The sequence below is a fragment of the Triticum urartu genome, chromosome 4A (assembly GCF_056163025.1).
Source record: "Triticum urartu cultivar PI428250 chromosome 4A, HENAU_Tu73, whole genome shotgun sequence".
In the NCBI taxonomy this organism is placed as follows: Eukaryota; Viridiplantae; Streptophyta; class Magnoliopsida; order Poales; family Poaceae; genus Triticum; species Triticum urartu.
The window spans coordinates 346,297,285-346,311,070 of NC_141876.1; the positions used below are offsets into that span (position 1 = coordinate 346,297,285).

At 44.5% G+C, this 13,786-nt stretch overlaps 1 pseudogene; it reads left to right on the top strand.

The window, feature by feature from the left end:
- The first annotated feature begins 11,863 nt into the window (after positions 1-11,863).
- On the top strand, positions 11,864-13,592 carry LOC147975810 (small ribosomal subunit protein uS2m pseudogene; annotated as a pseudogene).
- The last annotated feature ends 194 nt before the right edge of the window (positions 13,593-13,786 follow it).

The window sequence follows — 13,786 nt, forward strand, 5'->3', positions numbered from 1 at the left end:
TCCTTAATTGATTGTGCCTGGCAATGGCCTTGTTGAAGGCATTGTTTTGAGAGTGGGGATTATCTCCAGGGTGAAACCCCAAGATCTACGATCGAGCGATGACGGTGTTGGTGCACTGTTTCCTCCTTGGAGGCGTTGCTTTTGGAGAACTTGGACATCAGGTGTTGTCTTGATGGTGGTTGTGCTGCTGCTGCAAGGCCAGGAATGTTGTAGCGGGTTTTTTCTTTTTTAGCTTCTTCTCTTTTTTTGGTTGTGTGCATCCATCATGCCATTAGGGCATTGTATTGTTGCAGAGGCTGGGTGTAAATGGTATCTTCGCGATATTAATATATACGCCGACCGAATCCCACGAGATCCGCCAGAGACAAATCCTCGCACGCCCTCCGACGATGCTAGAAACACCACTGGGATGAGACTAGGCGGGGAGAATCTACAGAGAGCGCTGTCACCTTGCATCTATGAGCGGGACACGAACCCTAACAATACTCAAGAAAGTATAAGAAAAATGAAGCCCCCCTCCCCCCCCCCCCCCCCCCGCCGGCAAAGGCCGAGATCCACCGCACTTCCATGGTTCTAAGACCGTCCTAAGACGAGGTAAACCGCGGGCGGGAGGCAGGAGAAACCCTGGCACGGACTTACTTCAATAGCAGGATAAATCACAGAAATCAAATGGAAGACAGAAAGAGAAGGCAATTCAAACCTAATGGCCAAACAAATCCAAGACAGAAATACTTATAGCCAGAAAAGAATAACAAGAGAACGAAAACAACTCCATATTCTACTGGGCTGCCTCTCTGATCTACTATCCAACTGCCATGGAAGCACCACTGTTCACCCTAGGCTCACATTCTGGCACTTCGTTCGCTGTGTACTCAAAGGACTTGCTTGTCTTTTGACTCGGGCAAAAACCACAGGAGTGAATTGACTCGTAATTATACAAACAAATGACCCAGCTGGCTTTCTCCTATCCGGGGAATCATCGGGACATGCTTCACTTAAAGTGATTATACCACATAGTTTAGGGAAGCGAAACCATAGTTCGGGTTAGTTCACGCTATATTATCGAAGCTTGTAACACCTGTTAGAACACATTAGGAAAGCGCAAAAGATTTCTATTTGGAGTTCGCTCGTTTAGTTGCTCGATCGCTGCCATCCGCATTGGGCTAATTCAAATCTTATGCTCCATGCTCTTGCGGGTTTGCTCCATTTGAACTTGTCCACACTGGCATAACCAGTATCTCCCCGGAACTAAGAGGCATGGATACCCATCTTTATCGATTCAAAGAAATGAATAAGTATCAGCAAGGCGGGGAATACGGGCCCGGTAGAGATAGGGATGATCGGCAAGCGCTACGAGCGGGGCCGATGTTTCGTGTTGTGGGTGGCCATCGAATTGTTCAGCGTGCCCATGCGGATCCCTACCAATGTCCTAGACTACAAGTTCGACAAACTTCCGGCTTGGGTCAGGATACAAAGTTACCTGGGATGGGCTTGCCCTCTGGATCACGCTGGGTCCTTGCTTGTTCCAACGTCATGCTAGGAATGTATCACGTGCCCATGCAAACCAAAGGAAAGCAGATACAACTATTACAGATCCTAGTCCTATTTCCCATCAGAACATAAGGGAGTGGGCTTCCTTTGTAACAGCTCTGTTCTGGTCGTGGCTCACCTCACTGGACCAACGCTTCTGGTCGGAAGCTGATCGATCGCCTGGTCGGCAACCGGCACAACACCCTTGCCAGTGGGATTTCTGTTGGTTTTCGTACTATGCGCAATGAAAGTTTCCAAAAAAGGAGAGCTCTAAAAACAGCGTTCTATGGGGAGAATGTGATTTTTGTATACTTTGACCCCATACTGGCATGAAACTGATCGGAAAAAGGACCTAAAAACACCCATTTATTAGGGGAATGTGAAAATTGATGGTTTTCGCCCATACTGGCATGAAACTTTCTCTTTTATTGAGCTCAAAAACAGGCAGAGGGAGATCAGAAAAAGTGTCAAATCCAATAGAACAGAGAACGATGGCCCAAACAGAACAGCTTACTTCCTCTATCCGAGTTGGCAATCAATATCAAGATCAGAGCGCGAGAGCAATGAAACAACAAGTCCACCGTCCCTTCACCAGCCAAAGAAAGGAGAAGACTAAGCAGCTTAATAGGGTCTCGAGTACGACTATAGTACCAAAGCTTGGTGCTTCTACCAGTCAAGCAATTACCACGGGTGGATATTCAATAGAAAGCCTACTTGAGTAGGTCAAACAGCGGGGATCTCTCAGTTCCAATGGCTGGATCTCAGAATCGCGTAGATGGGTAGAAGTAATGGGCAAACGCACCTAAGTTAGAGATTTCAACTACTACGATGGTGATGGGGTGCCTGTTTACCTAAGTAGGCCTAGTTCTTTCTATAATGAGCATTCGTGTCCGGGGACTTTGATCCAACTTCAGTCGATGGGGAAACGGCAAGGGATGCACCGGTATCTGGACACGTGATGGACCCAGTAGTAAATATTCCTTTGTGGAAGGCTTTGGTTATACCTGGGTGGCAAAGCGAAGTTTCTGGTGGGTAGGTGTCTAAAACAACCCTCTGCAAGGAAGCACGCCCGTATCAATCCTTTAATCGGAGACTAGACTAGCGTTAGGAAGGACAAAGGAGACAGACAGAATTTACATCAGAAAAAAAGGACTTTTTGAAGTTTGAGTGAGGATAATTGTCTTAAATTTTGGAGAATCGGCTGAAAAAACGCGGAATTGTCTTCGCCTTTGTAAGCGAAAATGTCCAGTAAAGCCTATCTCGCTTTTAGCCTTCATGGTGAATGGCCCACCCTTTCTTTGAACCTTGTCAATGATCGAACGAACTTACAGATATGAACTGAGTGCCATTTGATGAGTAAGATCGAACAAGGGAGAGGGATATCGAAAGGATGAAGTAATGAAAGAGGAAGTCATTGCTAGTAGTAACGACTTGTCACGATCCATTGGTTCATATAGAATCCATGTCCTAGGTCTATCAAAAAACATTCTTTTCGCTAAGCGTATATAATAAAATAGAGTGAAAGGGTCCACCCCGAAACCAAGGGGGTACTAACTAACAGCTGAGTCCTCTCCGAACCGCAGGAGATAATTGCCCATCATACGGCTCACCAACTTCACTTGCCTCTAAGGGGGGCTCGCTCCGGGCAGGTTCGGATCACTTACTATACATGGCCCTACGAAGGGGTTAGGAGCGTTTTCAAGATGATTCTTTCTTTGTCGAGATGAAAAAGGAACCCATCTTTTCGATTGAAAAATGTGAGTCTGTTTTGCCCACTTTATCCATCCCCCTCTATCAAAATGATCAAAAAGGCATTTCAAATGCTTCTTATTCCCGTGTTTGATCTTATCCATCTCTGCCCCGCTTCCATGTGGGCAGAGACCCCTGTAGAGAATGAAGAGGAGCCAAGGATCTTACTCTCAAGAGTGCTTCGATAGGCTCCACTCTCTCCCCTGAATAAGTCAGGCTCCGTTAGCCTGGGCTGAGATGGGGATAACGAGTCGACAATTGAAGCCCCCAACGTTCTTCCAGACACTGTACAGGGGTAAGCTCTGTAAATGTGTAGAGCCAAGTGTAGTGTGGTGTAGTAGTAGGCACTTCTAGGCCCCTTCCGGGCTACTGGATCACTCCAGTGCTTCGGGTACTACGGACCCTCTGCCATCCATTGCAGCAGAGCCGTTTCATGAGCGGGGGGCTAAGCGCAGTTCTTTGAATCAAATGTTTCATGAAATCGAAATCAATTCTTTTTTAGATATCTGGATAGATGGATGGATCTATCTTTCTATTCAGATATCTTTTGCAATCAGCCCCAAATCCTTGATTTGGCCAGCAAACAAAGCACTGCTTTGGGCCCAGGAAGCGAAGGGAATGAGCTCGGCTGCTTCTCCCCCACACTTCTTTATTTCTCCGTGCCCCTTCCGCATGCGCTTCACGCGCCATTGGCCCTTTCCTCTCCTCTTATTTCTTCATTGGAGGGTTCGGATGGACTTCGCCGTTCTTTCCCAACAAAAATGGAAAGGGTTGTATCACATCGAGATGTCGATTCGTTTTCCGCCCCAAATGAGATGGGGAATTAGTCACCTCTGTCCCTTCATCTTTTTGAAAGGAATCGAGGCCCGACCCAGCTCGCGTCGTTCCAACAACCGACAGGGAGCACCTCAGTATATGATCGCGCGCAGTAACTGGGAGTCCTATTACACCTAAGGCCAACTTCCATTCACCAAACCCAGGTTCATCTCGTGTAGTGATTATGGACTCGTACAAGGATATGGAGTCGACGGTTGATGTATCAGACTCGACCCTGTCTTTCGTAGCATGCTTTCCCATCTGTGTTGCAACTGATTCGGTAAGCTACGTGTCCGGTGCACGGAAAACTGCCTTCGGTCTCCCAACCTTACTCATGGCAACCTTCCGACCGCCCAACGACCTATAACGCTAGTCACTACTCCCACTGGGGCTAGGAAGTAAGCCCCACAACCCAAAGCGGCGAAGAACAAATAGAATTTGCTACAAAAGCCGGCTAACGGGGGTATTCCTGCGTATGAGAACATTGTAATGGAGAAGGTCATAGCCAAAATAGGATTCGTTTTGGCTAGAGCGCCCAAATCCGCTATATATTTGACACGGGTTTGCCGTAATGCTAGAACTATGGCGAATGCATCTATCGTCATTAATGCATAAATAAATATACCAATTAGTAGTGATTGAATTCCTTCTATGGTTCCACATGAGAAACCGGTACGAATATAACCTACATGTCCAATTGAACTATGAGCTAGAGGTCTTTTGACTTTCGTTTGGGCCATGGCGGCCAGTGCTCCTAAGATCATAGAAGCAATGCTGCAGAAAAAGAAGATTTGTTGTAATGTACCCCCATAGGAAGCAACAATAGAAACACGTGACACATTTGCAGAAATGGAGATTTTAGGCACAATAGAAAGGAATGCAGTCACCAGGGTGGGTGAAGCCTCATAGATATCAGGTGCCCACATATATAGAGTCAAAAGAGAGATTGAGTCCGAGGGAGGGGGGGTTTTCTTGGGGCTCGAGAGATTGAATAGATAGGGCCCCACAAGTTGTTAATTCGCCGCTGGGGAATTCACACAAAAGGGAAGGACTTATTCTCAACGAAAAAGTGCTCTTTGAACCGAACGTGAAAGTTGTTTTCCATCAGACGGCTGTTCACGTAACTCCACTCTCGGCTTGGATTATATATCCATTTGGTCCACTCTCGGCCATTCCACACGCTGCCTAGCAGAGACGTGGTTATCTGAAGTGGATTCTCTCTTTTGTAGTAGATGCCGAACTTGCTGCTTAGTGGGCGGGTCCAGCAGCTACATGGACCCCTTTCTTTATGTTGTTGCCAGCACTTTCCCGGGCCGAGCCGGAATTCTTTATTAGAACGTCGGCAGGCAAAGCCCGAAGGAAGGCTGCTATCCCCTCGGCCTTCTTCCTTTTCGATGAAAAACAAATCGACATCTCAATCTTCGAAAGCGTTTTCCTTACCCAGCTAATATCCCCCCCTTCGTCGAGCCTTTCCTTTAGTGGTAAGGGATATGCACCTTATCTGAACGTCGGCAGGCATTCCGGAATTCTCCTTTTTTGGCCCCGGGTGAACATAGGCTCAAACATGATTGGAGGGGTCCTAGCTACGCCATGCGTTCAGTAAAAAAAGCAAGCCTCTGGGAAGCTGCAGGGATTACAAAAAGAGGGTGCTTTCCTGTGTTGCACTGAAAAAAGGACAAAGGAGAAGATGCTCTTCGACTTTCTTTCTTCCTCCCGCGCCCGCCTAAGCCCGGCCCGCGTTAGAGGGGAAGATTAGCAAAGCGGAAAAAGACAGAGGGAGGGGGAGCTGCATCTTATTCTCTTCGCGAGAACTTCAGGATCGGAGAAGCATTCGGAAGGGGCGAGGCCTTCATTTCGTTGGCAGAAGCAGAAACGATCCAATCCATTCGGGGCTTCGGGGAACCCAAAAACGAACTCTGTTTACTTTTTTCATAGATAGATGATATATATAGGAATAATATATACATCCCTTTACTTTAGATGTCTATGTATCTATTTTGGAATCATCTCCCAATTCTCTTTTTTTTCTAATTCGCACTGCTCTTTCTCTCTAAATTACATCAAAGAAAATAGAGAGAGAGAGAGAGCAGATGGATCCTATCCCCTATAACGAACACTCATTCCTATCTATTGATAGAAAATAAAGATCTTCGTCACGGACTTTTTCTTTGTTCTTTTTTTTAGATTGGAGGAATTCCTCATATCCAAGGCAGCTCCCCACAAACACCCCACCCATATGACTATGCCCCCTTTTGAATCGACAGTAGATTGGGCTTCATAGCTACTTTCATTCTAAAGACGAATATTAGTCAATAGGCAGGCTTCTTTCAGTAGCAAACATATTCATTTTCACCGGGCTCCGCGCACCTTTGGTACTTCTGGAGGGCAAGCAGTTTTATAGTGACTTCTTTCTTAGGGTAGGGCGACGAATACTTCCAATTCCGAAAAGGTCATTGGGTCACCTTTGGAAGCTAAAGCGAAAGTTGTAGAAAGCCGGGAGAAAAAGTGAAAGCTTGCTCGAAATGGCCTATACCCTAACCCTCGGAAGCAAAGACGCAAAGCATCACTTTTTTCAAAAGGAAGGAGTTTTTTCTGACTGAATCCATCCATAAAGCCACCAAGGAAACAAAGTTCGTTCCCTTTCATCAAGTGGGTAAGGTAGGGAAACCACTTAAGCTTTGCCTTAGACTGACGGAACAAAGCTAAGAAGTAGGCTGAATGGAAAAAGGAAAGGGATAAGGGCGGTCATCGCTTGGCGCGAAGGCTGCTGGTTTGGTACGGTACTAAAGGTCCTCGGACTTCCAGGCGGTTTTTCTTTTGGGCTGCTGTGAACCCTTGGATCTCGCCAATACAGCCTCCTATGGTTTTCGTTACCGAGATATCTTTTCTTTTTTCCCAGGGATTTTTTGGGTAATCAGCTCCCATGCTGCAAACAGTCAAATATGAACCTTGTCGCTCTTCTTTCCTCGTGGGCAGGAAGCACACCAGCAGCGTGCGTTGCGTGATTCCACTGTGTTTTTTGCACTTGACTGGGTGGACAGTTGACCGGAAGATAACTTCGATTCGCCTGGCCAGCAGGCGGGCGGCGTGCTTATCTTGTGTGACAACACTACAGAGCGAGTAGCTCTTCTAGTCGGGCAGCTGTGTGACAACACTCCTGAGAAAGCGGCGCTTTTGTGTAACATGCTATGGTCTCAACGCCCTTACGAGGTAGTGATGAGTTTCACGTGCTCTAAGCCCGGCCCGCGCGCAGTTAGGAGGATTGGCCGCTATCTGAGCGGTACCACCCACCCTACCCTACTACCTATAGGGGGTCGTCCGTCCTACAGCCGCCCGAAAAGGAACTGCAGTAATCTTGAATAGGAATCCTACAGCGATAAAAAGAATCCCCATAAAAATACCACTAGATCGAGCACCAGTGATTTCGTATCCGGTCAAAATCTTGGCTAATTGATCGAAGTGGGTAGCTCCAGTAGACCCATAGATCATGGAACAAATAGGGTGGGTAGGCCCAACCACCACACTACACGTATAGACGCGAACCCCCCTCCTTACCGTACGTGCGACTCTCACCGCATACGGCTCGCACAAAGACTCCAAAATCCATCCCGAGCTTTTTATTCCACCTCTCCCTCCTCTCCAATCCTCGATCAAACTAGCCTTCCCCAGCAAGAAAACGTATCCGCTTTAGCAACAAAGCGCTCATCCCTTGCCTGTTCTTGAGCGCGCAAGGCGCTCAAGACGGTGATTCTTGCTTAAAAAAAGGGCTAAAGCACTCCAGCTTCGAAGCTGGAGTTTGCAACTTCAAAACTACAGGTTTTAGCCCTCCTGCTGGGTGGGCGCTTCCTTCGTCTATCGTATGTCTCGCTTGGCTTCGTCCCGAACCAAGGAGGCATGATGGCGGGCGTGTGTGTGTGCCGACTGCAGAGACTACAAGCCGACGCCGGAAGCGACTCGCTTCTATTCTCGATTGGATATAGATGGGGAATCTCTATAGATCGTCTTTTTTTGACAACCTCTCTAAAACGCATACGAGAAAATTGCACTTCACGGCACTGCAAAAAAAAGAGCTTCGCTCGGTTGGCCCTCCTAGGCTTCCGCCTACTTTCTCTTCTCTTATGTCTACAACAAGTGGGAGAGGCAAGATTCGAACCTATGTAGAAAACCTTCAACAGATTTACAGTCTGTCGCTTTTGACCGCTCGGCCACTCTCCCCTTCCCTGGGATACGCCCTCCTCAAACAAAGGGTTCCTGAATAAGAAGGATGGCAGCCTTCGTTCTTAAGTTAAGAAGAGTAGATGGAACTATTAGATTTGCTAGCATTCCGGGAGAATAAATAAGGTCATTTAGTAAGTTCATAACAATTTATGTAAAGCAAGGGGCAAAGCTTCTACGAAAGCTTCCCCCTCATTGCCATCGTCGGCCTTCCCCAGCTCCCCTCCTTCGTCGCTTCTGGCTAAGCATCTTTCGGCGGAGGAAAGGAGGCGACTAGTCACTTCTGGCGAAGCAGCGAGTTCATGAGCAAGTGAATGAACGAGCAGCGAGTGAAGTGCAACAGTCATAAGTAAGGCTCGCTATGTTCCTAAAAGGAGTGACCATCTTTTCTTCCCTTCTACTGACACTGAGCGAGCAGCAAGCATAGGCAATAGTTTCCGTAGGGGTGGGGCGCAAGCAAGCGTTTTCAGGCTCCGCTAGCTAGCGTACTCTTCTGCTATCAATGAAACCGAAAGAAAAAACCAGTGCCCTTTCGTATAGATCGAGATGCAGTACTTTTTCTTTACTTCTTCCATACTAGGAAGAATGGAAGGAAATCCTTCGATAACACTTCTTCCTTATTTGAAGAAATGATATCCGACGCCCGTGGAAACTCTTTCATTTCAAAAAAGTTCTTCTTATTAAGAAGCAAATAGCATTTCCTATTGATTTGTCCCCTGGACTAGACCTATGTAGATTCGGAATTATCCGTCGCTATGCTGTTCCCAAGGACTAGCAAAATCGAAATAGCGAAATTCTTGGGTCATCTCAATGGGTTCAGAAACCACACGTTTCTCTGGATCATCATAGCGTACTTCCACATATCCACTTAGAGGAAAGTCTTTTCATAATGGATGACCCTGAAACCATAATCTGTTGATATACGGAGTAAATCCGGATGATTGATGGAAGAAACACCAGACATATCCCATACTTCTTGCTCCCACCGGCCGGCTGATGGAAATAGACTGACTACCGAAGATATTCGTGTTACTTCGTCTGCACTTGTTTGTACATGAATGCGTGAGTTATACCGAGTACTCAGTAAATTATGGACAACTTCAAATCTTCGTTTTTGAGAGGGATGATCCACTCCGCAAATATCGATCGAAACTTGAACCCTTGTATAGGTATGCCATTTTAGAAAGCACAACAATGGAAATGGGTAGTCAGTATTGGTATAAGATCTATTCCCATGTTCCGATCTTTTCATTTTATGTACCCATTTCTTGGGTAAAATCTCCCAACTATATTGGAAAATGGATTGGTTATCCATAAATGAAAATAAAGAAAGCTTTATTTTGGTTCCGCTTCTTGCTCTCAGTAGAAAGACTTGTCGGAAATCGCTGGTTGGGTTGGTCCGACCAAGAAAGGCATGGGAGTGGAGAGGCAGAAGTGAAAGACTGGCTACAAATAAAGATCCAAAACTGCACACTTTATATAGTTATGTATCCAGGATCGGCTGCATGCTCTAGTGTTGAATCGGGTATAGAACCCAGGATGCTTGGTTACAATTCCGAATCCGCTAAATCATTGCCCGTGGAAAAGTATTATACAGAGCATTAGTACTTATTCTGATCCTTTCCTTATATTTAGATTCTAGTAGTTTATTTCAGTCGTATTCATATCCTTACTGCGGTTTAGTAAGGGTAACAAATAAAAGTATGCAGGTTCTATTTTATTGTTCCGAGACATATGATGATAGCATTGAGAATAAGAAATCTTTGCAAAATGCACGCATTATTAAGGAGTTCTGGAACGATTACTACGCTAAGCTGTTGGATATTGACAAAACGAAAAAGACTTCTAATGTTGATATGTATCAGGATGATGTTAGAAAGTTGTTGATTAATGAAAAGAAGAATCAAAATGGTGTGTTTTCCGATACTGAATTAATAGATTTACAGAATCAAATTGCAAATTGCACAATGAAGTTCGATGAGGATAATCTATTTAAAGTAACTCCTAACATAGTAAAGTTCTTGATTAATAAAGATCAGCCTAACGCTCAGCAATATCTAAAGGGTTGCCTACCAAGTAGCTTACCTATGCTTAAGATGTTTGGTATCTATACGCTTGAGGCTATCATGATTCATGTACTAGGCTTGGTATTCAACACTCTTCAGGAATCATCCGCAGTTAAGGCAACTAGATTTATCGATCAACTTAATTCAACTGTACGAGAACAAGCAAGGTTTCTACAATAGAAAGCACCAGGTAGTGGTAAGGTGGAAGCAGTACTCACTAGTAAGGTAGAATTAGTTAAGGATGTTGTTCAGCCCAAAGGTGCTAGCAAAAAAGAGAAAAAGAAAAAAATCAGTGTCATTATGATATCGGGAAATACTTGCTCCAATTCATGATTGAAAGAAATGTTCTACATATATCAATAGATAGGGGAGTAACAAAAGAAGATCCAGTGCTGGTTCTTAAGAAAGGTCAAGGGTATATAGAGAATTCTTGTTATGTTATGTGCAATTTGAACATAAATCTGCTCCCTATCAAACTCAATCTTCCGATGCTTTGCAAACCCTTGGATTGGCAACCAGCAGAGAGGGGGTCTGATCCTGATACATTATCGGATCTGATAGGAGGTTACTATGCAAACCCACGGGGGATATCTAGAATCAATTTAGGCTATTAACTTCCCATGACTTAAACCACTTCTATATAAAGTTACATAAAAAAGAATACAAGAAGATGTGTGATATTTTGAATGGGCTTCAGTCTCAAGCATTTGAAATAAACAAAAGGCTCTTGAGATTTCTGGAAAAGAATCGTTAATGTTTAGTTGAGTGTGGGCTTCTTTTACCAAATGCTCTGGCTCGCGTGAATCCGACAGAAGCCTCAGACATATTGAGGGAGTGCTACTTCAATAACGTCAAAGGTATTAATAATGCTTGTAGCTATAACATACTGTTAAATAAATTATTAAAATAGGTGCAGCAGGCTAGTTATGAAGATTTTTGAATAAGACTTGCGTCAGCATACGAAGGTTATCAATTCTATTTGCCGGCATTCATGGACTTCCGTGGTAGAATCTATCGTTCAGGTGTATTGCATTTTCATGAGCGTGATTTGTCAAAAAGTTTATTACTCTTTTCGGCCGATCATCCTCAACCTCCAACACAAAACCACCTGTCGGAAAAAAAAGAATCTCAGTCAACACTTAGCATGTGCTGTAGCCTTTAAGTATCCAAAGTTCTCGAACTTAGATGATGCCCTTAAATGGTATAACGAACACCAGACTGAAATGTTTACTTCGGACGAAAGTTTCATTCAATTTGCTGCGCAAGCTAGTGATCCATTTTTTTTCATAGCCAAGATCCTTTCTCAGGATGAAGGAGTGAGTAATTATCATCAGGTTCCAGTGACCCAAGATGCGAGTGCGAGTGCATATCAAATTATGAGTTATCTCTTGCTTAACTTAGAAATGGGTAGGAGAACGAATCTTCTTCCATCTTAAGACGGTAAAATCAAAGATGTGTACATGTGCTTGCGGGATGATCTTAATAAATTCTTGGATACCAGATTGAATAATGTTAGTAGTAGTAATTAGAAGAAAAAACTCATAGATTCTATGTTAACCAGAAAGTTCGTCAAAGGATTGTTTATGCCATCTCCATAGGGGTCCGTCCGGTTCTTCCTCAAATGGGTTGCCTCAATCTTTATCAAAGTTTTGGTATCTAGCTTATCCAGCTACAGTATAGTATACTCCTTCCTTGCTCGATAGAGCTCTTTGAATCCGCTTCAACTAAATGCGTAAAATAGAGTAATTTCTTCAAAAGCCAGTTTCTTTCGAGAAGGCAGGAGGCCCATAGCGAGTTACAATAGTGCCAGTTCTTGTACGGAAGGCCGTAATTCCGGTAACCTCGACTGCTCTAAGAATGATCCGGGCTAGCCGGGCACATCACATCAAAGTTAGGTCATTTGTCAAAAACATGGCAAATAGCTCAGTTGGTTTAGTAAGGGAGCTATTCTCTCACTTAAACCACTCCCATATTAGGTATTCTATCTCGTCTTAAAGTTCCCCCGCATTACCCATAACTTACCACCTGTATCTCCGGAACTCAAATCGCAAAATGACAATGCTTTCGATAGTCTGTACTAAATTACTTTGTACGAATGCACATCTCGGCCGTCGGGTAGCTGATCACCATTTCAAAGTCTATATCCGTGGTTCAAGAAATGGAATTGCTATTCTCGATTCAGACAAGACACTGATTTGTTTACGAAATGCTCTTCATTTTATAGGATCTCCCAGTCGTCAAAAAGGCCGTTCCTTCTTTTTAAAGTCCAATCATTTATTTATTTATGAGATAACGGAAGAAATGGCGAGCTATTTAAGAAGCTATTTAAGAAATGTGAATTCTCATTGTTTCGATGATTCTCAATGGAAGATCGGGGCGTTTTTGACCAAATCTTTTGCAAATAAAAAAAATTCCGTTCAAGAAAGAAGAAGATCAATTTTGGGTTGAACCAACAACCTGATTGTGTGGTTATTCTGAATGCAGATAGAAAGTCTTCGGTCATACTGGAAGCTGATCGATCACAAATACCTATTCCATCCTTAGTTGATTCTACGATCCCATGGGAATCCTATAAAAGAATCACTTATCCCATCCCAGCGAATGATCCTATACAGTTCGTATATCTATTTCGTCATTCGATCATGAAAATAGTGATTCTTGAACAGAATGTGATTAGTAGAGAAGCGCAATCTCTCAGAGTCACTTTGAGTACGGGGAAGTCCGCAGGAGGGATGAGATCCGCCTGCTACTCCACCTCTTCTTCTTCCCCAATAGACGAAGAAGAAAAGAGGGCCAAGGCGCTATTGGAGATGTGCAAAAAATATCCATCGGGAGATGGCGCTGACGCTGACGCTAACGCTCGCAAGACGGTTTTGCAGGCAATTTCTAAAAATACTTTTTTTGTTGAGCTCATAACCCGGTTTGGGCCGATTGACTCTGAGAGCGATCGAGGGGTCACGGGCTCACACCTTGCTTTTGCGCATAGGATCAAAGAGATCCTAGAATTTAATGGAAAGAGCAGCGGCTCTCTGAAAGATCTCATTGATCTTAAATTGGATTTGGAAGACGCCTCTAAAAGAGAGGAGATTCTACTTCCATATTTTTCCTCAAAAAAAGAGGCAAAGTCCTAGCGTGATACAAAAAGAAATAATGGGCAAGGGTGGGGAATGATAGGTTCATAGATGTGGAGTAATCAGTTCTTCATTTGAAGAGTTAGTTGGCTGGCCTACCGGCCCGCAGATGTAGAGAGGTTGCCCCCACCATCCTCTTGAACTGCGAAATCAAAGCGATTCCTGTTGATGGAAGAAAGGCTAATTTCGTTTGATCCGATCCGCCTATGCCAGTTCGAGTCTGGCGAGTCGCTATCATCTGTTGCCCTAACTTTTTCTATTAGCTCATCTTGTCCGTAG